This window comes from Puntigrus tetrazona, chromosome 14 (assembly GCF_018831695.1).
Source record: "Puntigrus tetrazona isolate hp1 chromosome 14, ASM1883169v1, whole genome shotgun sequence".
Lineage (NCBI taxonomy): Eukaryota > Metazoa > Chordata > Actinopteri > Cypriniformes > Cyprinidae > Puntigrus > Puntigrus tetrazona.
In genome coordinates this window covers 10851289-10875533 of record NC_056712.1, presented here as the reverse complement: position 1 = coordinate 10875533, position 24245 = coordinate 10851289, and the positions used below count along the sequence as shown (strand labels likewise).

The following is a 24245-nucleotide window of genomic DNA, read 5'->3' as shown; positions in this document are numbered from 1 at the left end:
TGGGCAGAAGGGGGTCAGCCTCACCTGCCTGAAATCGCTTCAAGAGGAGCGTGAATAGGACGTTTTCAGCTCACGGCAATTAATATGCACGTATCGGACAGTTACATCTTCACTTTAGATAACAGCGATGAGCTCGAGAGCGCGGCCGCGCGCTTTCTGAGGCACAGCGCAACTCCAGAAACGCGTCCGGTTTGTTTGCTAGCAACTTGGCAACTCATCACTTCGGGATTTAACAGTGAGCGCGGAGCCCTTTCTGCATGTCGAGCTGCTTTTTTTGTTTTGTTTTAGGCACCATCATGGAACTGAAAGAGAGCCAGACGAAAGGCAAGAACGTGCTTGGATAACGCCCAATTAATCGCGAATGAGTCGATGTGATTTCTGTTCTCACTTGTTTTCGATGGCGGCGATATAAAATCGTACGGGCCTGAGCACCTGAGGAAGAAATCGTCTGCTTATTCCAAATAAATTCTGCGCCTTTTGGGAATAAAGCGCGTTGGCGTTGAAGTTTTAGAATTAAACGCCGCGACCTTCCAAGTTGCGCGCGTAACAGAAAGAGCCGCGACGATGGAGCACACGGGGATAGAAGAGGTGAACCAGACGCACCAGCAGCACGAAACCCATCAGCTTTGGAATAGATCAGATTCTCAATGGCTGACCAGCCGAGTAGTTGCATGCTGCCGAGCAGACCGGAGAACTGGACTACGCGCTCGCGCCGAACGTCTACGCCAACGGCTACAACAGCGTGTACAATCCGGCCTGTCTGATGGCGGCGGGCTGGCGGTTCCTGCAACGTAAACATGAACATGAACGTGAGCATGAATACGAACGTTAACGTGAACTCGGGAACGCGGGCGGTGTCATCCGCGTCCCGGCCCACAGACCCATGCCACCCGCGCCCACCTGCCGACTTCTGCTCATCCACTGGGCATCGCGGCGGGATACCCACTGTGCCCACGATGCCTGGGCAGCATGGGCAGCCCCGCCAGCTTCATACGTTCCCTGATGGAGAGTGCAGCAGAAGATTCGCCAAAGATCGGCTGACCGGTAAGACCGATTAAGACGCATTTACAGCGCGCCGCCGAAAGAAGGCTAGGAAACAAATGGCATAATTACGAACCACATGAAATAAAGACGGACGATCTGTTAGTTGCTGGCTTTTAAAGGTCAGTGTTGTTTGAGAAAATTGTTTTATTAGCTCTGAACGATTTGTACGTATAATCTTTTTTTAATTGCAGTTTAAGCGTAAATTGCGGATAGGCTTAAAAAAAGGCAGCAGTCCAATTAATAGAAACAAAACAAACTCCAAAACTAGGCCTATATATATAAATAAATAATAAAATAATATATATAAAATGTGTGTGTGCGTGAGAAAAAAATCGGCATGGGCATGTATAGTTTTGTTCTGAAATTATTTGCACTGTTACTTTTACAATAAAAAACACGCCTCAACATTGCATGGAAGAAACGATAGCCTTAATTATTATTGTAATAAGCCAAAAATAATTCTAAACTAAACACCTTTCATTTTCAGGCCATTATTTTTAATAATATATTTTAACTCTCTCTGCCGTATCTTAAAGAAATAGTACATTAATGCACAGCATTATTTAGCCCATATTTACATTTATTTACTTAATAGAAGCTTATTCAAATCCATTTAAAATGATATACATTTTATTAGTAAATCTCACGTTTATATACAGTAAATACAGCAATGGCATATAAGTACAGGCTAATAATAATAATAATAAAACTAAGAATATATTTTACATAGGCCCATATAATTTAAGATACTAGAATATATTTTTGTCTTTAGCGCTAAAATGGATTTTTATTCTAAAATGTATGCGTTTAGGTGTTTACATTTAAAGTAGAAATGTCCTTTTTCTCTGCTAAAACCCATCTGATAGTTTTCTGCATTGCGCTTGAGTTAAACCCTTTAAACACACCGCTGGCTTTAAACCCTGACGATCTGGAAATCGAGGAGCAACACTAGACAATCTTTAAACCACAAACATAATTCATTTTATCTGAGAGAGGCCACGATGCTGGACTGAAACTCAGGCGCACAGTAGAAGTGACATCATCTCGGCCTGTGGATATTACACACACACACACACACACACACACACACACACACACGGCACAGTGGCTTTCAAAATCACAGCTTCTCGGAATGGTTTTATGACACCAAGTCACGTCTATATTCGTGAGCTGGGTTGTCTCTCTGGGCCTTTGAGGATAAAATGAATCATGATACAGCGGTCGCAGGAGCTAAAATGCTGCTACGGCTGTGCAGTAATGCGTAATGGCATGTTGACAAATCGTTTTAATTGTGCAAACGTAATACCAATAGAGATCCGACAGAGGGACGATTTTGATAATAATCTGAGTGACACAAAAAAAAAAAAAGAGAATGAAGTGTTTTGGAAAATAGCCTCGGCTGTGCTTGATTAAAGAAAATGAAATAACTGCATCTTTATTTATACATTAATTTTTAGCGTATGGGTTTGATACGCGCAATTGAGTGAATAAAACGTGAACGCGTATTCCGGTAAACACGTTCTGATAACGAATAAGATAATAAAAAACGCGTTATTTGTGTCTCGTGGTCGTAACGTCCCTCCGCTGTCCAGTGCTCGTCTTCAAAATGACGTCACTCACGGTGAGATGAAAATGAAGAAGAATATGGATCTGTGCGCATTAAATATCTAGAATTCCGCTCTATTCTTTGGCTTTAATTATTCAAACGAGAGAATGATATGTCAACTGGTGAAAAGCCTTTTGTAAATATGCTTATCACCTTTACTCATAGTCACTTTGGGCCACTCGTCTGTTATATTTTTTATTTCTTTGAACTGCAAGCTGGATACAAGGCGTATACGCGCGCAGGCCACACTTTAGAGTTTTGAATGAAATTAGATGTACGTTTTCTAGCCGATAAACATTACGAAATATTACAAATAAACATAAAATATATCATAAAAGCAAAAATACAAATAGAACTATTTGCATTAAACACATCTAAGACTGTCTCTCTGTTTCTTCGAGATATTTATGCATTATAGGTTATGTTAATAGTTTACAAAATCGCTAATATTTTAAAAGGTGCCTTTCTCTCAGCGTCACCAAATAAAGAACTGGACACTTATTTGGTCATTGGTAATGCACAAGTCACAATGCCCGTCTGAAATAGGTTTCTTTTTCCAACTATTTTCTCCACAGCTTGAATTGCACAGTCTGCATTACACCACGCGTCAGGGCGCGTAATGGTGCGCGGACGGGCCTGAGACTCGATGATGCGCCGCAGGCCGACATATCGTGCCTGATCGGAGCGATGAAAGCGCTACACCACATGTTTTTTTGTTAATTGACTTTGGCAGTTTGCAAGTTTATAAAATCTAGAAATGCATAAACAGATCAGTCGTTCTCCGGTCAATAAACACAGGTGCTTCTGCTCTGACGGTAACGGCCTTTACGCACGGCTTTTTCCGTTCCTGCTAACAACTGGGTGGCGTGCAAGGAGGTAGACTCATAAATAGGACTCTGTATAAATGCAACAAAATGCCATTGTTTTTAAATAGACACGAGAAAAGCGCGCGTAGGCGTCCTAATTCAAACCGTTTCATGCGCGCTTGATAACAGTAGATTCTATCAGTAGGTAAATTTATTTGTATTACTGCCGCTGGTGGGGCTTGCTGGGTCCAGCGCCGCATCACGTCAAGGGCAGGTGATGGTCGTAATCTGATATCACCGGCCTTGGAGAAATTGCAAAATGAAATTGCAGGGTGGATGCCTCTATCTGAAAAATGACAATAATGGATCTTTCCCACCCATAAATACAAATGATTATGAAACCGAGACGAGGCTGCGTGTAGCCATGGCGACGGTGTCTGAAGGGACGAGCAGGCCTCAGAGAGTGGACGGTTTATGGCTTTTCCTGACAATTATTTTATTTTATCTGATATTTCACCTCCGTGAGCGCGAGAGAAAATTTAAAAGCGCATTCTGTTTTGCCTCCTTGCGAAGCGTAAATAGCGCGACAAATGCCTATGTTATATTTCAATATCGCGCTTTGAATCCATTATATGTATATTTATTAGATTTCGCAGCAAAGGTAATATGCGCGATGGGGAAAGGCAGGCGCTGTCGCATGAAGGTGATATCACGTATAACTGATTTTATTACTGGCCGCATATTCTCTGTAAGGCAAGCTTTGATTTTGATGCGCCTACCATAAACTTTATTACACAGACTTATCATTTAGAATTCCTCCGCTGTCGAGACGGAATACGGGGATTGTTTTTGTTTCCATTTGACCTGCTGATATGTATCTGCGGGAGAGTGTTTCTGGGAAACGTGTAGCATAGTCTGTTTTGCAACTGGGCCTACCTGATATACAGCAGAAAAATGAAATATATATACAACACCGCGTATCCAAATCCACGCCGTCGAAAAGGCCACAGAGCGCCGTCTGTAATTACCTTAAAAAACAATACGGAATCATTTCTAAATTCTGGTCATTCTGATCTCTGAACGTTCTAGAACGGTTACTCCGCGCGCTTAAGTGATACATCGACGCGCGCCGCCTGTCACCCAACATCAGCGCTTTTAATTAAAAGCAATCAAATCGAATTACGCGAAGGGGAATGAAGAGTTCGCGCGCTAATCCAATCAGAGGCCTTTTTACTTGCCTTGCCTAATAAAACTGACAAATAAACTTTAATGATCTCGCAGGAAGCAGAAACGTAGCGGGCGGCAATAAAACATCTAGCCAGTATAAATAAAAATCCTTGTTTTTTTTATCACTGTGGCGTAAAGCCAATTGTTGCATCCACGCGGCCGCCCCTGAAAACCCGGACTCAATGTCAGCTCGGCGCTCGTGACAGAATCCGTGAATCCTTGCTCGACCAGTGCGTAACTGGCTGAGAGGTTTTTTTTCTTTTTCTGAGGGCCACGGACTGATCTTTGAAATTACACGGAACGTGAATGAATGTCGTCAGAGCGGCCAAGAAGCCAGGCATTTACGATCTCCAGCACGGTATTATTATCTGAACTCTAACCCGCCAGGCACTAAACTGGCCCTCTTGTCTCACAGCACGCTGACCGACCGACCACTGCGGGACGGTAAGCTCGCCACAAAAATAACAAACCATCGAGCCGAAGGGTCACTCTTTCCGCTCTACCCAGTTAAAAAAACAGGCTCCGCAGAGTGTAGTTCAGGTATCCACCCTTCATTCATTTTCACACAAATTTGTAGATATAATGATGCAAAAACATTTAATATTTATTCTACACAATACACGGTCCTTGCAGCTGAGCCTAAATAAAAATCATTTTTAATATCTATTTTTTAAACATATCACACACAAATCTTACTAATAAATATACTTCTTTATATTTTACTACCTATTCTGATATATATTCAGGATGTAAACTATGCATATTTGAGGTAAGGAATTCATATTAGTGGCTGATTTATATTATATTCGGTCCTCTTAATCTTAAATGTGTCTAATCTTATTTGTATTCACTCACTGGTGAGGATACTTCTTACACAAGCTGCTCATTATTCCGAATGTTTAAAAATGAACATCCCGTGCACCATAAACAGCAGTGTGGCAACACGTGATGTATTTATGTTTTCGTTTCTGCCTAGGTGTACAAACTGGCAAAACACAATCACCAAAATATAATGTTGGTTAGACTCTCAACTCGCCTTCAGAGGTTTTGACTGGGCCCAGTTTGTCACCCTTTTAGTGGAAAGGTGTCTAGGAATCATTTGTGGCCACTTATAAATACTTCAGAAATACAGTTTTGATATACACACGGATAATAGCATTTGCTTTAATGTTTGTATAGGCTTTTATAAAGTGACATATATAGGCCTGCGTAAAATTTGGGCTTTTGTGATCTCTGAAAGGCGCCAAACTGTTCAGCACTAAAGGTTATACAGCTGCTTCTACTAGTAAACATTGGTGGAGGTAAACAGGAAGTTGAGGAAAAGGTGAATAGCAATTCTGAAACGCAATATCAGGGACCTCCTTGTAAAACTATGAATAATGGATAAAACAACACAGAAGGACTGAATGAGAAAATGAGCCTCGAGTTCACTGCTGCCAGCACTTTGTGTGATATAAACCTGAAATACAGTTTCTATCCATGTATGTGCAGTAGTTATAGGCTATGAACGCTGACTCTCCTTGAAAAATAAATAAATAAATAAATTTGTTTTCTACTGAGGTTGTAACCATAGCAACCGTACGCTGCTTAACGCCATGCTGAGTTCGGGAAAACGTAATCAAAAATTCAAATCGCGAGATTTACTAGAATGCAATTAAATATCGTTACCACCAACATCATTCAATATATGTTTGATCTTTCCAATTAAATACATCTTCAAACAGGGCAGCAGCTCATATGTTTGTGTATAGCTCGGAAAGACTACTACATCAAGAAGGACCCTCGTGGCGCTTGGTTTGTTTCGAACCCTAATGTCCACGAATTTAGGCTGCTTCCTCGATTTCCAAAACACAGTGTAGACATAAAACACTGCAATAACGCTCATTTCTTTCCCCTAGAAACTGTTTTTATTTCCATAATGTGTAACGATCCGAAGTTTTACGTATGAATATAAAATCATTTTAACCAAGATTACATGACATCGCTAATTGGCCCATGCGCTTGGCTTGGCTTGAATTTTTCAGTGACATCGTACGCAAACGCCTTCACTCATTTGTTTTCTGCAGCTGTTTTTTCGCCTTTCCGTGACTCCGGACCCGGATCGGTCACCCGCATTAGAACCGAACCGGTAATCCCGCGAACGGAAAAAGCCCCGCACGCCGCTCCCGCGATCGTGCAGATCTATGAGCTGGAGAAGGCTCTTCACCGCAGAAGTACTTGGCGCTCGCCGGAGCGCCGCCACGCCGCCAAGGCCCTGAAGATGACAGACGCCAGCCGGTCAAGACCTGGTTTCCTCAGAACAGAAGAACAAAATGGAGGTGAGCAAAAACTGGTCAGTCCAATGTAGAAAAGAGCAGCTACGGGTGTGGTTTCAGGTTCACCATACAGCTTTAAAAGTCCTGCTGTGGCTTATATTCATTATTTCGATTACATCTATATTTGAAGCTTTCAGATTCTGCTTTTGTTGGCATTATCATCTGATTAAGGCCCGTATAATTCCCTAAAGCGCCAATTGAGTCAGAACTGAGCTTAAGTGAAAAGGGCATTTGAGCGTGTAGTGGAAAAACACCACTGTAAATCCAGCAGAGGCCTCATGCTTTCGCTTGTTTATTTGATTTCTACATTGACGACGAATTGCTGACGATCAAGCAGAAACGCTTCAAGCTTTAAAAGGCTGTGTGAAACTTGCTGTCCATGCAGCACTCTGACCTATGCTTCTGAATAATTGAGAGTACATGTTCCATCCTTTCCCTGTAATCTACTCAACCTTTGCTGTTGGCTCTTTTGGAGCAAATAAGTGCTCAATCTAATAGAAGAGCAGGCTTACTTACCTTTGGTTTACCAACAGGCCGCACAGGCGGACGAGGCTGAACGTGAATGATTTAGCTTACGTAATGGCTGAGTCAGCGTATTTAACGAATCTTAAATTTATTATGGTCGCCTTTAGTACGCCTGATCATCACTATTTATGGGCCCCAACTTAATCTCGCAATTACACGATTCGCTGAAAGCCGCTAGGAAGCATCTCATTAGCGGGTCACGGTTCTCATTGTCTGTTAGAATGAAATTCTGCAACCAGACCTTCACGCACCAACCTGAACGCCAGTAGCGTACGCCGAACAGTTCAGGTTCAGCGAGTGCATGAACGACGCCTTTAATGACTTCCATCCTCCGCTGCGATAAAAATCTGTCCGGCATGAGGGTCTCCACACCAAGCGCCTGCCGCCCATTAGCTACACATCACAGCTTTTCAAATGCATCACTGTAATGTGATTGCACTCGCCCATTTGATCACAGGCTTGTTACCCGGTGATAATCACTTGCAAGCAAATACATCCTTCATTCTCAAAGTGTCTCTAGACTACACTTGAATATTTTACAACACAACAAACCTGGAGAAAAAATAAAGAGATGTTTTTTGCATTTTTTATGTTGTTAGCGTATCGTAAACCATTTATCGATTTTGAATGTGATGGAAAACTCCAAACAGGTGCAATTTAAATGGTGATCAGTTCAAGAAAATGCATTTGAAAAATGTTGGGGGAAAATATTAAGAAAAATAGATTTGATAAATATTAACAAATTATTCGTCTATAATTAAATAGATGGTGTGCAAAAGTAACAATCGATAAAATAAAACAAAATAATTATAATTAAACGCTACCTGGCATAATTAATACTTTTTGCTGCTGTTATTCTAATGTTTAAAAATGATTTGTCTTCTGCTGCTTAGCTGTTCATTCTGGATTGACCTAAAAAAGTTTTCATTAAAACTGAACAAACTTAGGATGTAAAAGTGACGGCTCACCCCAAAAGTTCAATTGTCTTCGTGCTTTGGTCTTCTGCTCTTACAATGAAAACACTGAGGTTAAGTAAACGGTGGTGATTAAAATGTACTTTGTGTAAAGCAACCATCCTCAAGTGAGTGTAGCAGGATGGACATTAATCGATTTAATCCTCTCAGTATACATCAGGTCCCCGACCAATAAAATAGCATTGTTTTGTCACGCACTGTTTTATAATAATACTATGCATCTTACGCCCCGACAGCTCCAATAGGCTCCTCGTACGTACATTCAAGGTGTGTATTAAAAATGCACAGAACCACTAACATTCATGCGCTTCATTCAAAATGACTTCAGTCGTAACGCGCGATATTGTTAGTTTCACAAAGCCAGCATCTGGTTTTTGTGCTGCGGAGAGCCTTGCAGATCATCCAAGGTAATTAAAACCAGCCTAGGACCTGCACCAGATAAACACGTTAGTTGACATAATCCGCTTTTGTATTCGAAAAGGCTCTCTGTCACTGGCATCATGTTGACTTCTAATCACGCGCCTCTGATGACAGGAGGCAGGATCAACAGCCGAGGAGAGAGAGGCCGAGCGACAGCAAGCCAACCGCCTGATGCTGCAGCCACAACAGGAGGCCTTCAGAAGACCCTGAGCCAGCCATCTCCCAACAAGACCCTCTCTGCCTACACAACCTCGCTTTACGCCCTGCAGAACTTACAGCCTTGGCGGAAGACAATGGGGGCAGATGTTCGCCACTCAGTCGCAGATCTGTGGTCTGACCCAACTCCTTATGTGTGCTAGCGTTTATTGAGAAGGGATTTTATAGGACGCCCAGTTAGAACTTAATTTAGGCGGATCTCTCTGACATTCTCACTTGACTCACCTCATGAGCATCTGTACCAATGCCATATGTTTTTTTTTCTTCTGTGAGATGGTAGAAGAGATCTAGCCGAGGTCTAAAGCATTCCCATTTAATGTCGATGTTTTTCGACAAAGCATCAGCTTTGAGCCTGTGATAAAAAAAAAAAAAAATAAAATTTTACTCAAATTATTTCTCCAGAAACATGTATATTTAAGAATTGGCATGGAACAAAAGTATCCTAATTAAAGTGGAATCAAACAAACATAAGCTCACATTTCATTCCTGCGTATGCCGAATCTGACTGGTCATTTGCTCGCCCTCACGCCACGCCGGCTTTCATTCCTCTTCTTCAGCTACCCATCTAAGAGGGAGGGCCTTTGTCCTTTCCAACCCAAAACTGCAAAGCTGTCTGATGAATTCACCCATCGAGACGGCCGCTTGTCTACGTGCCATTTGGCATCAAGGAGACTGACCCAACCCTGTGACCTGCTTCATTCTTGTTCTTTTATTTGTGTTTTTTTTTCCTTTGGACTTGTGTAAGATGTGTTTGTGATGCATGTTCCTCTACATTTCCTGTATGAAGAGATGGACTAAAACTGTTAGTTCTGTCGAAGCTGAGGTCCTCCAAAAACGCACTTTGAAGTAAATTATGGAGGATGCGCCTCTATGGATTCTTCATGACGTGACGCTTAGTTGTGTTTTATATTAAAAAGAATTGTGACTTCTAAGACTTCTGCTCATCCTGTGTAAAATTTATTTAGAATACTATAAAATGTGACCTCGACTATAAAACCAGTCATAAGTATAATAAAACAAAATACAATCGTATGGGTCAAATGACTGATTTTTCTTTATGGCAAAAAATCATTAATATAGGAGGTAAATATCATGTTCCATGAAGACATCCATACATTTTATAGTGTGAATATATTAAAAACTGAATTTTTAATTAGTAATATGCATTGTTAAGAACTTCATTTGGATAACTTTAAAGGCTTGAAAATCTTCTCAATGTTTAGATTTTTTTTGCACTTCCATGTTCCAGATATATTCACATGCTTGTATTTTTGGCCAACATTGTCCTATCTCGTATCAATGGAAAGCTTCATCGATTAGTAGATGTATAAATCTCCATCTCTTCCAAGACAATTGATACTCATAACTGGTTTTGTGGTCACAAATGGTGAAAATGTGCCGTTTTGCATTAACTATTTACATACAGAAGAAGTATAAATGCTATTCCTACACTCTTAAAAGGAAAAAGGCTTCATTGGCATTAATAGTTCAACACTAGATACTTTTGGATCTGTTCCATTGGTACGTATAGTGGAAAATAGTTCTTCCTCTATTTTTAAATGGTTGGGGTAAGATTCTCTTTGAAGAACTAAAAATGCCTCTTTTTCTTGATATTACAGCAAAAAGTCTTGTTGGCGCTTTTATTTTGGCGTAGAGTATAAAACTTTTGAGCCATCTACTGGCTGATTGGGATAAAGTTAAAAACAGTTTGGGTATACTACTACCACTACTCATTTTTTAGAGGAAACGAATAAATAATTATTCATTTTTTGATACTGATAAATAATACATACCACTTCAGATTTGATTACCACCTATATTTAGCCCGAATCACATTCATTGTGAACTTGTAAAACTCTGCTGGTGAGAACTCATGAGTGCAGTTTGTATACAAAAACAAGTCCTGATAGGTATTTGAGTTATCCATCACCCATGTCCACCCAGACAACTGTATGGGCGTAAACAACTGATGGATCTCTGTGAGTCAAGACAGCAGTCAAAACAGTAGCTCTACTGACGCCACATGGAGGCGATACCCATGAATACAGGGAGGGGACGTGGAATCATAGCCGCTTTATCTGTGCAGTAAATGAGCCTTTACATTCTGTTCTATACACCACTGCATCTCCCAGGGGAAATGCTGGCGCGAAACTGATTACAGCGCCCACAGCCGGCCACAGAAAGGAACCAGCAGCTGCACAAACTACAGGCAGGGAACACAGCTGGAAACAAGCATCTTCTAACGGGAATACACTTCTGCTGATTTGCAACTGGGCTATTTTACAAGTCATTGCATATAATCGCTTTCCAATTTTGCTCTGTGCAAGTCAACTAAAACATATATTAACATTCTACAACTGCTTCTGGAAAATCAAATAATCTAATTTTTAAAAAAATATATATTTTTTCAGGTAAACTAAATGTGTTTTGTGTTTATATATCCAATTAATCTATTTGTATTCCTGATTTAATGTGCATTGAATGAATTTGACCAAATTCAGGCTACTAGTAAAGTCAAAATAACATCTTTGATTAAACTTCTTAAATATGTTACAGTTTTGAAACTAAATTGCTGCATTTCCAACTTATTTTTCAAAAACATTCAAAATTATTTAAAGAGTCAAAGTAGAGTAAATTTATAAAAATGACTTTTATTTCAATTAATGCTAAAAAGTCCTTTTCCAAATCTTTGATGATAATAATAATAAAAAGTCAATATTAACACCGATGCTGTTGGCCAACTGAGGTTAATGCAATCAACATATGAGGACTGAATCTCGTGAACTGAAAACTAGAATAATGAATGTAATGTAACTCCACTTAAAATATACCACAACAGCAAAGTATTATAATAAATTTCCATATTTCACAATATTACTACTATTCTTTCATTGGCAGGTACAAGCTATATAAAGCTAAAGACTTCAAAAATATAAAAATAAAATTTTACGTTATATTTATATACTTAAAATATTAGATTTTATGTAATATTATATTATTATTATGTAATTTAAAATTTATATTTAATGTATCCACACTAAAAACAGCCGCATGTCTCTGTTAATATTTCCCAAATTTTAATCTTACAGGTGTTTTACCCAGATTTTTAATTACACATTGCATCGTTGTTTGTCTAAAGCCTGAAGGAAAGGTGTGGTGTGCGAAACGGTAAACATACTGGTAATAATCATTCACACGCGTATACCAACCGCTTCTCCTAAGCATCTCTTCTGACCGTGTGTTGACTGCTTCCTTGTTTATGCATTTTCCGATTACGAAATCGTTAAGTCATCAAATTTATCGGGCTAATGCGGTTACGCTAAATACAACAATTTGATAATTCGTCTGTTTTAGCCATCACACTCCGCTTTGTTTTAGCTGCAAGTTTGATGCCATCTCGCCCTGGTTGGAAGATCCTGCCAGTGCGAGTCAAGGTGCCATGTGTGACGCCTCCAACCTCTATTCTCTGGCTGTCTTCCCGCCGCTTTCATCTTCCTGTCTGTCTCACGCACTGCGACGTGGATCTGGCCCATTTTGGTTGGAAATTCCTTCTCGCCCCTGTTTTCAAAAACTTCTCATTGTGTTCGCCACAGGTGCTCCGAGCCTCTCTTTCTCCTGCTGATGCGCTTTGTAGTTTTTTTTTTTTGTCCCATCTACCTGAGGGCCCCGTCTCAGCCAATGTGCAAATGTTACATACAAGATGAGCTGCAGAATGAGGAGGCCAGCGTATCACGCTCCTATCTCAGCCTTCAGTGTTCCTAGACAGGTTCCTGTTTATCCTACAGATTATCCTGGCAAACCAATATGACCTATATGGTCCTCCGCTTCGCCAATAAGTCTGCCATTTCAGATTACGGTAATTTGATGTCCGGTTTGTTCAAAAAGATCGATCGCGCTGCATTTTCTCTACAAACGGCGCAAATACAGCTCCAAAATCAAAAATAAAACATCAAGCACTCAGGCACATAACAATCTAAAGAGACCCAAAAAAAGGTGCGAAAGGTGCTCAGAAAAGTCAGCACTCCTGTATCTGCAAGAAACTATATCTTTCATACATTTAGGAAAATCTGAAGAATCTCTTGGCCACAAAGAACCTTTAGAGAGAGACTTCAGATGTTAAGAGGTTCTTACGGTGAAACCATTTAGACAATAAGCTTTGCATCTTTAAGAGCCTGTCAGGAAAGAGTGTTGGTGCGCTTTGAATTTTATTTTTATCTTTATAAGCAGATGGCTATCTATGTGTCTAATCACTCAAGTCCTCCCAAAGAATTTCTATTTTTTCATCGAGAAAAGAATGGAGTACTATGACACTCGCATTATAGTTAATTGTAATATAACAAGGCTTTTCACAGCATATGCGAACACCCCATACCAAAATGGTCGGGCCATCAAACCATCCCCACAGTGAAGCAAATACACATACGACGATCTGATATACCTGCAGTTCAGAGTGGATGCATCTGCTCATCTGGCGCTTGTGTAGAACCAGATAGCTGAGGTTCTTTTCAGAAAGAGATGCACGCCTGCACAAACACTTCTGTGGAAGCAAAAGTAGGTACATATTTGACTACTGAAATCATCATTATGGTACTCCTGTGCAAGCCTGATATATGAAATAATAAACAGAATAGCCCATTGTTTTAATGTGGCAATGGAACATTTAAATGTGAGTAAGTAGTTTACATCTTCTCTCTGGATCTTCTATAATAAAAATATCTATTCAAAAACGTCAGATAACAATGGAGCATCGGTAGCATTGTTATTTTGGCGTGGATAAACATTAAGATGGAAATTCTTTAAATCAACGTTAAATTACATAATATGTGTAATAGCTGTCCAGTTTATTTCTCCCATAATTCTATTTTTAACATAATTTTAATACAATAGATAGACAGATGTCATGCACTAGAAGAATCATGTACAAATTGATCTAGGACAAATGAGCATATTTTGCTAATTGTGTAAAAAAAACTTAAATAAAAAGAGCTATATCAGTGGTAAAAGACATTAAAACGAACAAAAAAAAATGACACTATGGGTACATCCGTATTTATACTGATTTATGTAAATTTAAATAGAAGACCACAGCTTGTTAGATTGCTACGGAGTACAACCATTTTAAGGCAGGTAAATACTCCTATGTAAGATGTTTATAAAGATGTTTGCTCTCCCTGTAGAGGATTTTCTAGAAAGAATAATAAAGTGTAGATAGGTGGCTCATGTAGAGAGTGGTGTAAAGCAGCATGTGTGTGTTTTGGGGTGTAATCAGACCGCATGTCTCTGTGTGTGAGCACGGGTCACCTACGTTAAAGTGCTGCCTGGTTTTCGAAACTTGTTTTTCTGCGTGATGGCTGTTTTCTACCAAGAGCCCAGCATGAAGGTGGTGGCGATTATCTTCTGGCTCTTTTATGGCTGCCACCTCTAACAGCGAAAAAATGTTGTTCTGGTGGAATGGGAAATCAAGTAAATTCTCGGCAGCTTAATAAATAGTCGGCTGTAAGCGCTTACACGCCTAATGAACTACGAAAGAGGTAGAGCGGAGCATTCAAACGAAGCTTGAGATGGCGATGATTCTTTTTGATGTTCAATCCGACGCTTCGATAAGCTCTGATGCTTCGACTTGCCGCATCTCACAAATCAAAATTATCGTAAATAAAAAGATCTAGTTGCAAAATAATCTTAAAATCAATTTTATAATTTAGGCATTAGAATTTGTGTTACACCGTGAAATTCCTGATTGTTATAGTGCTTGCAAGCTTGGTTTGGTAAAACTGATTTAAAATGTATAGCAAATTAATGTTAATAAAACTGTACATGCAGCACCTGACCTCGAGTTAATTTCTTTTGAAAATGTTTGATAGTAAATGGAGCAGAATATTCTGTATGGGTCTTAGTGCTTTGTTTGTTGGTGTTTTTCAAAACTGTTTAGTATGTTAAGCAAAATTAAATGGTGCTACAAAACATCACGGTATATTATTATAAAAGATAAATGGATCTTTAATTATATATTATTATTATAATGTATAATTAGACAATTATTTTTTGTATAATACATATACACACATACATGACACACAAGACACACACACACACACACGCACACGCACACACTACACACACACACACAGGGATGAAAATCTCATTTGATTAGTTTATAATAATTAATTTATTAAAACCTTTCTTTTCTGTTTCTGATTAAGCTAATAATAATGCATATTATTTTACCATACAATTTGTACTCTCCGGTTGTACTCAAATCATCAAGTAATAAAGCATCTGACTAATTAATATTTTTTGGGAGAAAGACTACGGAGGATGACAAGCGGTTTGTTGAATGGAAAAAAGGCGGGAGTGGACTAAAGAGTTACAATATGGCGTCATCTGGCGGATAAATTCGTTAAATGGTGCAAGAAAAAGCAAACAAAGTTGGCATTTACTTTAACAATTGGAGTGACGAAATACACTATTGACGACTTTTAGAAAATCCGGCCCACTGTGCACTCTCTCTATTCGTCCATTCATACGTCAATCCACCCGCTGGAAGTAATGATTACACAGGTGGACCTCCTGTGGCGCAAAAACTGAGAGGATAGAATACAGAAGATCCTAGCCGACCTCAGATGTATTTATTTGGTGAGCTGAAATAAAATCTCGCGTCAGCAATCATCATATGTGCGATTATCAGTATTATGTAAATCATATGATTCTCGTCTGCCGTACTGCACAGCAGTACAGTAAGAGTTGTATGCCAATGCAGCTAGCCTCATGCATTGAGTTTACCTTTGTTTATAGCCCAATGTTGATGTGTGTTTTTCATTCAAAAAGAAATACTACTGGATGAGAGGAGTAGGGACATTTATTCCCTTGTTTGTTATGATCTCGTGCCTTTATAAAGAATGCTGGTAGAGTATGTGGATGTTGTTTGTAATAATGTTAATTTTAGGGGACAAAACATCCTTTAGAGCACAATATTAATAAATATATATATATATATATTTTTAGTGATTTGTGACTTCTTCCCTACAGGTTGTTTCCATTGAAATGCTGGAGGGCAGAGTACGTAAAGTTGATTTTGGATGATGATGGAGGCTGGAAGCCATCAGCTGTCACTACACAGGTGAGGAAGATGAAATAACAAAATGTTAGTTAAAATTATTCATTTTTACAGATATCTCGGGTCCTATGTGTGGAATAGTTTAAAACAGTCCTATCTTTGGAAGATGAATGCAGAAGTTGATTCAGTCATGAGATGGCTCTGAGTTATTCTCATCTTATTCTCACCTAATCTATTAGATTTATCTTGTATATTCTGTAGCACTTAGTTAATGTGGTTTTGTTTTGTATAGTTCTATTCCATTCTATCTCTGTTTCATATTTGATTTAAACTCATGTTAGCTGAAATGCGTGTAGTAGTAAATTCAAATGAAAACTCCATTATTTTATTATTTTGACGTTTTAAATTTCATAAAATTCTTTAATGTCAAATCTGTCTCGTTTCTGTCTAGTTTAATCGTGGTCTCTATCTATTCTATCCAGTTTTTTCATATTCTGTAAATATTTGTTTTCTTCAGTTCTGTATTAGAAAATATCATGTCAGTGTTCACTGGTGGTCTGTGCTAATGAACTATATGAGTTGAACTGCTTTGATTGGCCGTGAAACTCATTAACAAACCGCTTTCCTCTTCACACATGTGTTCTCAGGTGTGTTTGGGAGCTGAGGCCGAGGATAAATTTGCACACCGGAGAGATGGAGGGATTGGACTCATTTATGGCAAACTACCAAAATCACTCTTAAGGTTCTCGAAGCCATCCGCTCTGCCTTCTGTAAGTGTCCTAGTCTCCTGCTTTTACAGAGTTGTGTGCTGCCATGAACAGAAATGTGCAATGCCTAATGTGTAGTAATAAATATATTTGTCCTGGTATGAATCTACTAGGGCTTCTTGCTATTAATAGTTACAGTATCCTTGCTCATGGTTTTCATTCATACTTCTACGAGAAGCGGTGTAGTAGACACTACTTCATCAGATCAGATTAGATAACATATTGAATTTGATATAAATGAAAACTCAGGCTGTAGCACTGACTGTACAAAAGTTTCCTAGATCATGTAATCTTCTACAATTTCCAAAGCCTCTTTATGGAGTTTTCTCTATTGGAATGCTTCTTTGTTTAAGGACGCTTTATCTTGATATGTTTTTTTTTAAAATAAATAGAAGTATCTATTAATGCATAATTACAAGTGAATTTAACTCCTAAACTCTAACTTTATTGTAAGTACATTACTGGAGAATATTGAGTACTAATCTGCATTTATGTAAGATATCCATGTGGCAAAATAATAGGGTGTCGAATGAATGAATACATCACTATTAAAGCCTTGTTTCATTCTTATTAGCTGTTAGACCTAAATGTTTCCTAGAGGGGGAATTTGACTTAAAACAAATTCCTATGAACGCTTGAGTGAAATAAAATGTAAGGTTTATTGTGTTTAAGCGTTAATGAAGAGGAGATTTTAGGCTCAGCGGTACAGGAGACAAAAAGTTACTTTGAGAAAACCGCTTAAAAATAAGCCAGGTGCTGGAAATCATCAGACACAAATAAATTGAAATAAAATAATCGCCTGAAGTGGTAGTATTCTGGCTCTCCTCTCCACTAGTCTGAAAAAGCATGGTATGAGAAGCCAAATAAAACAAACTCAGCCCATGCAGGATGAAAGGGTGGTCAACTGTCTAAATTTAGAGATATTTTCGGCGTAGTGTGGTAGAGATGAATACTGCAGATGACACTCACAAGTTCATTCTGACTCTGCTTTAAAATAAAAAAGATTACTAGGCAGCCACTTGTAATTATGCCTCTAATAACATCTTGAATATGGATTTATACTGTGCTGGGATGCCTTTTCTGGGTAAGTTTTTATGGTATTGGAAGAATGTGCCCAATAAAATTCCAGCTGCGCTGAGGCCGGCTTCGCCGTGGATTGAGATAGATTGTTTTTGAAGGGGCGTGGGGCCACTGCAGACATCAGGGAGCAGCGCTACAAGTCTCTTCCGGCCATGACATCAGCACACGCTTCGCCTTCTGTTTTATATCAGCTTATGGAAAATGCGGCATTTCCCCAAAGAGCTTCTGGAGGAATCTGTGTTTTATGGTCTCGAGCTTAACAGAACGCAGGTGGGTTTGTGTTCTGATAGATACCGTACCGGGTTGGCTTTGATTAGCAGCAGCGGTGGAGTTTTTAATCGCGGCAAACTCATCCTGGAGTACTCTGAGGTCATCTATCGAAGGTTACAGCCATGTGTCTTTTTCCAAATCTAAAAGCCCTTTTTTGTGTGTTATTTCAACCTCGCCTGTAAGATTCTTGGGTTTTATTCAGTTTATTCAATCCTAAAATTAGCAAACGCCCCTGGACATCTGACTCCAGTGCATACAATTGTACCAGAATTGCAAGTGGTTTTTGTCTCCGACCGTCGGGAGACAATCAACTCATCAGTCAAAAGCTTAGGTTGAAACAGATCATCTGAGGAAAGATCTTTGGATTTCAGGGGATTGTCTACGCAATATAATATACTCAGGCCAGCCTCATAGCTGCTGGCCTAGCAGTGAGCATAGACCATCGCTACCTCAGCTACAAGGTTGGCATCTGCTTGTTATCGGCGCAAGCCCGCTGCTCTGGGCGAGTGGGAATGTGTCATTCCAGAATTTTAGCCGCATTGTATTTCATAGCTGCGCAATCTGAGCCGGATGTTTAGCTAGTGGCCCAGTCCCAGATATGCACAAATGGCAATGACCAGGACGGATTTCCAGCGCGTGAAGTCTTCTGAGAAACCAGTTCTGTTCGATTTTGTGTGGGAGCTGCTTATCACTGATCTTTACGCACAAATTGTCTGGTAATAAACACTACAAGTAGCTTCAAGCATCTCACTAATTTACAATGACTGGTCAAAATAAGTTTAGTGGCTTTAAGGAAGTTCAATTAACGGTACATTTTTAAATGACAATTCACTCTTTGTCACAAGTACTCCTGGGAAAGAGCCAAAATAGTTTCACACAGGTACACACATTTCTGCATTTATTGTTTCATTCATGCTATCACATATATATAGTCTAGGATAACTACTGATGCTTTGTAGTGATCAAAGGCATGCTGGCACTATTGCTGTTTCAATGCATTATGACCAAGTAAAAATGTGTTTGTTATTGAAGTTGCCTATTGAAATCGTAAAACATGTATTAAATAGTATATTTTTAATCTATGCTGTAGTATTGCAACAAGTTAGTAATTTATTAACATTTTATTAAACACTTTAAATAGACTTATAGCAATATGTTGTGGTGCATGTAGTTTGTAGTTTAGTGCTTGAGAATCATCTGTCTATTTTAGACTTTGCAAAAATAATCTCAAACATTATATTTGAATAGTTGCTTCATTTATTCATTTGAAGTGGTATAATCTTTATAATCGCTATACATTTCAGTCCAGTCGCTTTTGTGTCACCTTTATGTATCCTTGCTGAATAAGAGGAATAGGTTCTTTCTCAATGTGGCAAATTCAAGATGTCTTATTTTCATCTAATCTCTCTAAATTCTTCTTTTTGTTCCCTCTAGCTAAGCTCTGGGAGGTTTTGAGGTCACGCCTCCCTGTGTCCTTCTTTTCGCTGCGGGTCCGAGGGGCTGCTCCACTAGCTGGTCAGCATTTTTGGTTAGTGAGTACCTTTGCTTGCCTTTCATTTGAGTAGGACTGAAATACCCACTCAGCTTCTAGGAATTAACATTTCCCAGTGTGTGTCTTTGCTCTCTTTGTTTACTTCCTTCTTCTCTGATGAAACGATCCCTCAACCTGCTGCGACGTCTTGGGAGTAATCCAGCCTCCGGAAGCAGCCTTCACTCTCCACATGGACTCCCAAATGAATTAACTAGTACCAGCGTATACTCATTCTTCCTCCCGTAATCGCTCCATATGTTTCATGCATGCTGTTCAGACACTTCGCATGTCAGTTCTGTCTCCAGAGATTGGGAACGAGCGTAGGCTACTTAAGCCTCCACTTATGATTCCTTGCTGATTGGTTTTGTCACAAAATGTGGAAATGCGAAGTTAAGCTGCTTTATTTAAACCACACATTGATGGAGATTCTCTGTGGTTCATTTAGGCTGCAGTTGGGAACTGATGAGGAGGATGAGGAAGAGGAGGAGAATAATATATCGCTGCAAAGAGATTCCTTCCAATATGACCTCAAAAGTTCTCCCTGGTAAGATCTCTCAGCACTTCAACCTGCCGCATACAATAATGCTGTTTCAAATACAATTCATTCAAAAATGGTTACTATATGACAAAATAAAAAGCTCTTGGCAGAATATGTATACTTGATGGTACAAAAAAGTTTGATCTCATTGTTATGTTTTGAGTGCTAGTTTGTATGTTCTGTAAACTGGAGATGCAAAGTATACTTAGAAGTAAAATGACGTTAAGATACTTCTAGCCTTGTTTTCAAAAATGCTTAGGATTAGAGTCTATGTCTGAACTTTGGCTAAGAAACGTTATTTTTACACCTTGACTATTTCCAGCATAAACGCACTTAAAATGATGATGAATCTGAGTGAGTTAACACTTGAATCGGAAAACAGGGCATAAAAATGTAAATGTATCTTGACTGAAATAATGCTTTCTAGGGATACTTTGGTGCTGGTAAAAGACTGGGGCCACAAGAAAGACTCATTTCTTATGTGGTAAAGTATTATAAAGTATGCTTAAAAGGAAACGTGAGGTTGCCCTGCTGGCTTTCTGTAATCTCAATAAAGAGACACATTGTTCAATACACAATTTAACTCTTCTAGATAAGTGTCTGAGACACAGCAATACTTGTCATCATGTGATAAGAAGCAGGGAGTCTGCTCTTGAAATCTTTAGTCAGGAGTGTTGAAATGATGCCTTAGTCTTATTAAGGCAGAAAGCTACGCAGAAGCTCGTCGCAGTGTTTCTACTTGGGTTCTGGGGTGTTGTAGTGATTTACCTGTGATAAAATCACCAGAATACTGTATTTTTAGTGCCTCATTGCTTTTATGAGATAGTGCAGCACTTATAAGAAGATAAGATACAAATTAATGCATTATTAAATATAGAGTGATTGTACTGCTCGCCTCCAGCACTTCACCAGTCACTTCCATTCAGATTTTACTGCTGAATGCTCAGATTCTAGTGAAAAATGCACTTTGTTCTTTTTCCAACAATCGTGTTCCATCATTTTAGAAAAGCTGAAAAATGGACTCAGGATGAAGATTTATATGAGGATAGTGACGATGATGATGATTTGACGACACTGATTTATGATGATGGCATGAAGACGATTTAAGGTATGACAGATGACGTTGACGAGTGAGAACTTCAGTGTTTGTTCATAGTGTTGAAGGCAGAGGATCATTTATATTTGTATTTGGTTTGATAAATGCTATTTCTTTTTAGTGATGACGACAAAGAGGTAAAGGCTGTTGAAAAGAGCCCTCACAAAACCTCAAAAGTAAGTCTTGGTGATTCTCTTTCAAGTATACAGTTAGAAAAGAGGAAATGCTGTGTACTACAGTGCCATTCCAAGTTAGGGGTTGGTAAGGAAAGGAGTTTCATACGCTACCAAAGTAGAATTTATTTTAAATCAAAAATACTAATAATATTGGGAAATTGTTAGTAATTTTTTATTAACGCTTTCTGTTTTAATACATTTCAAAAATAAGAGTAATTTATTCCTGATGGCAGCAGATTTTTCTGTCTTCAGTGTCACACGGCATGCTTTAGAAACCTTTGAGAAACATTTCATATTGTTATCACAGAAACTATTTGCCTAACTTCGTGTAGAATATTCATTTTTAGAATCTTTGAATTCAAAAGAATCTGCATTTTAATTTGCTAAAACTTTTAAAAGTTTTTACTGTCACTTGGATAAGTATTATACAGCCTTACTAAATAAAATGTAAATTTCGCTGCCCCAAACTTAAACAAAAACAGTTTTATGTGACATTGCTGAATGAAACCGAAAGTGACTAGGCAGGTGCCAGTCTCTGCCTGAGATTTTGCACTACATATCTATCGCCACCTGTTATTATCCCATCAACATTAAGAGTACATTACATTCTCTCTGTCTCCTTTGTAGAACATATATTCTCTTCTCCCTCTAAAGTGTCACCTCAGTGACTTCTATCTTTATTATGTCTTGTTTTGCATCTTTCTTCATTCGCCTGTGTTCATGAGGTAGACTCTCTCTGTCTGGATCGTGAATGATCGCATGCACACCGGAAGATTCATAGACAGCCTGTTGACTTCACATCTATGACCACTACTCGCTTGTTTGGGGTCAGAGTGTATTATTGTATTCTTCTGGCGCTGTATTAAATTAATCAACGTGATAAGATTTGCAGGATGTTAATAAAATATTCTGCTTCCAAATGAATTAACAAATACGCATTATTACATTTCCTACCAATAATCTTGAAAATGCATCGTGGTTTCCATAAAAATATGGAAGTAGCACAGGATGCTTTTGATACTGGATGGATATAAAGAAACGTTTCATGGTTAAATTGTGCATATTGGAATGGACTTGGAAGGACTCATGTGACACTTCGATATTGCTGGAAAATTCATCACAAGAGTAAAATGATTGCTAAATCATATTTGCAAAAGAGAAAACTGTTATTTTAAATTGCAGTAATATTACACGATCTCTATCGATTAGAGAATGGAGGTTTCTTTAAAATAAGAAAAAGAAACCCAACAGACTCTGCAAACTTTTTTAACGTGGTAGACAATTTATAATGTTGCTTATTTCAGCTTGCATCAACACAATCTGGAATATATATATATTCAAGCAAACCTGAAGAGTTTGATTAGCTGTACTAGTGTGTGTTTGATTAGGGTTTAAGTCAAATCTTAATCCCATGAGCAGGGTTGAAGACCTTAATCTAAAAATGTATGTAAATAAACGTCGTTAAATTAAAAGCGAATTCATTTATGCAAAATTCATTAAAAACTTCAGTGGAAATAAACTTGAAAACTCGATAAAACTACAATAAAACCTAATAACCCTGCGCCGCTCCGGGAAGCGCATGGATACATTGTGTGTGTGTTTGTATGTCTGTTTAGGATCAAAGCCGGGTGCATACCTGCTCTGTGAGGATTTGATTCCCTGCCTGGAGGAGAGATTTGCTATGATTTTGTTACTCTCCCTGGTCATACATCACCCACATCCTTCCCCCACCATCAATGCTTGCTTCTTTTCACAGCTTAATCTCGCCTGGCCAAGCCGCTTTTTTTAGCTATCTCATATCTATTTACGACTTTAACTTGTTTGTTCATTTAGCTGGAAATATTGTCTGTGGAAGTCTGTTTATGACTGTCTGTTTATGACTGTCTGTTTATGACGTGAATACATTAGGGTCTTAGACTGAAAAAATGAAAAGTTTAGTTTCAAGTCAATCTTGAACAGCTTTTTTATTTACCTACCACCAAGTCACTGAGTAAAGCTTCATGTCTCTTTTAATGTTGATGTAAAAAAATGTTTTAAGTAACATTGTCTTGCTCAGGGGTGACAAATCCTCAAAACATATGCAGAAAAAGGGCATAATGGATGGATGAATATAGTTCAGGCCTCAAAACTACATGGTGTAATCCCACACAATACATTTTAAAAATGAGCTCTTTACATCAGTGTACTAAAGAATGAATAATAATTTTAAAATACAGAAAAGTCAGCAACATCAAAACAATGCTCCTGTAATAATAACTGCATAATTTGATTCTTGCTGTAATGCTTTAATATTTCAATAGCATGAAGTTCTTCGTCTTAGATAACTTAATTTTAGTTGATAACATTTGTGTAAATCTGATTTTATAAAAGTCAAAGTAAAAGAAGTATAACCATTGACTGATAAAGACTAACATTGTATATGTGTATGTATTGCATTTCTCTAATTCCCTGTCCATATGTCTTTTTCATCCTCTTTTACTTCCGCCTGTTTTCTTTCTGGGGTGTTTAGAGTTATAAAGAGTGATTATGTCTTGTGAATCCACTTTAGGCCATGACTAGACAGGGCTTTCATATTCGTTAACCATTGCCTTCTTTCATCA

At 38.6% G+C, this 24245-nt stretch overlaps 1 pseudogene; it reads left to right on the top strand.

Annotated features, from left to right (window-relative positions):
* The first annotated feature begins 551 nt into the window (after nucleotides 1-551).
* Nucleotides 552-24245, top strand: part of LOC122358219 — a 24049-nt pseudogene continuing 355 nt past the window's right edge.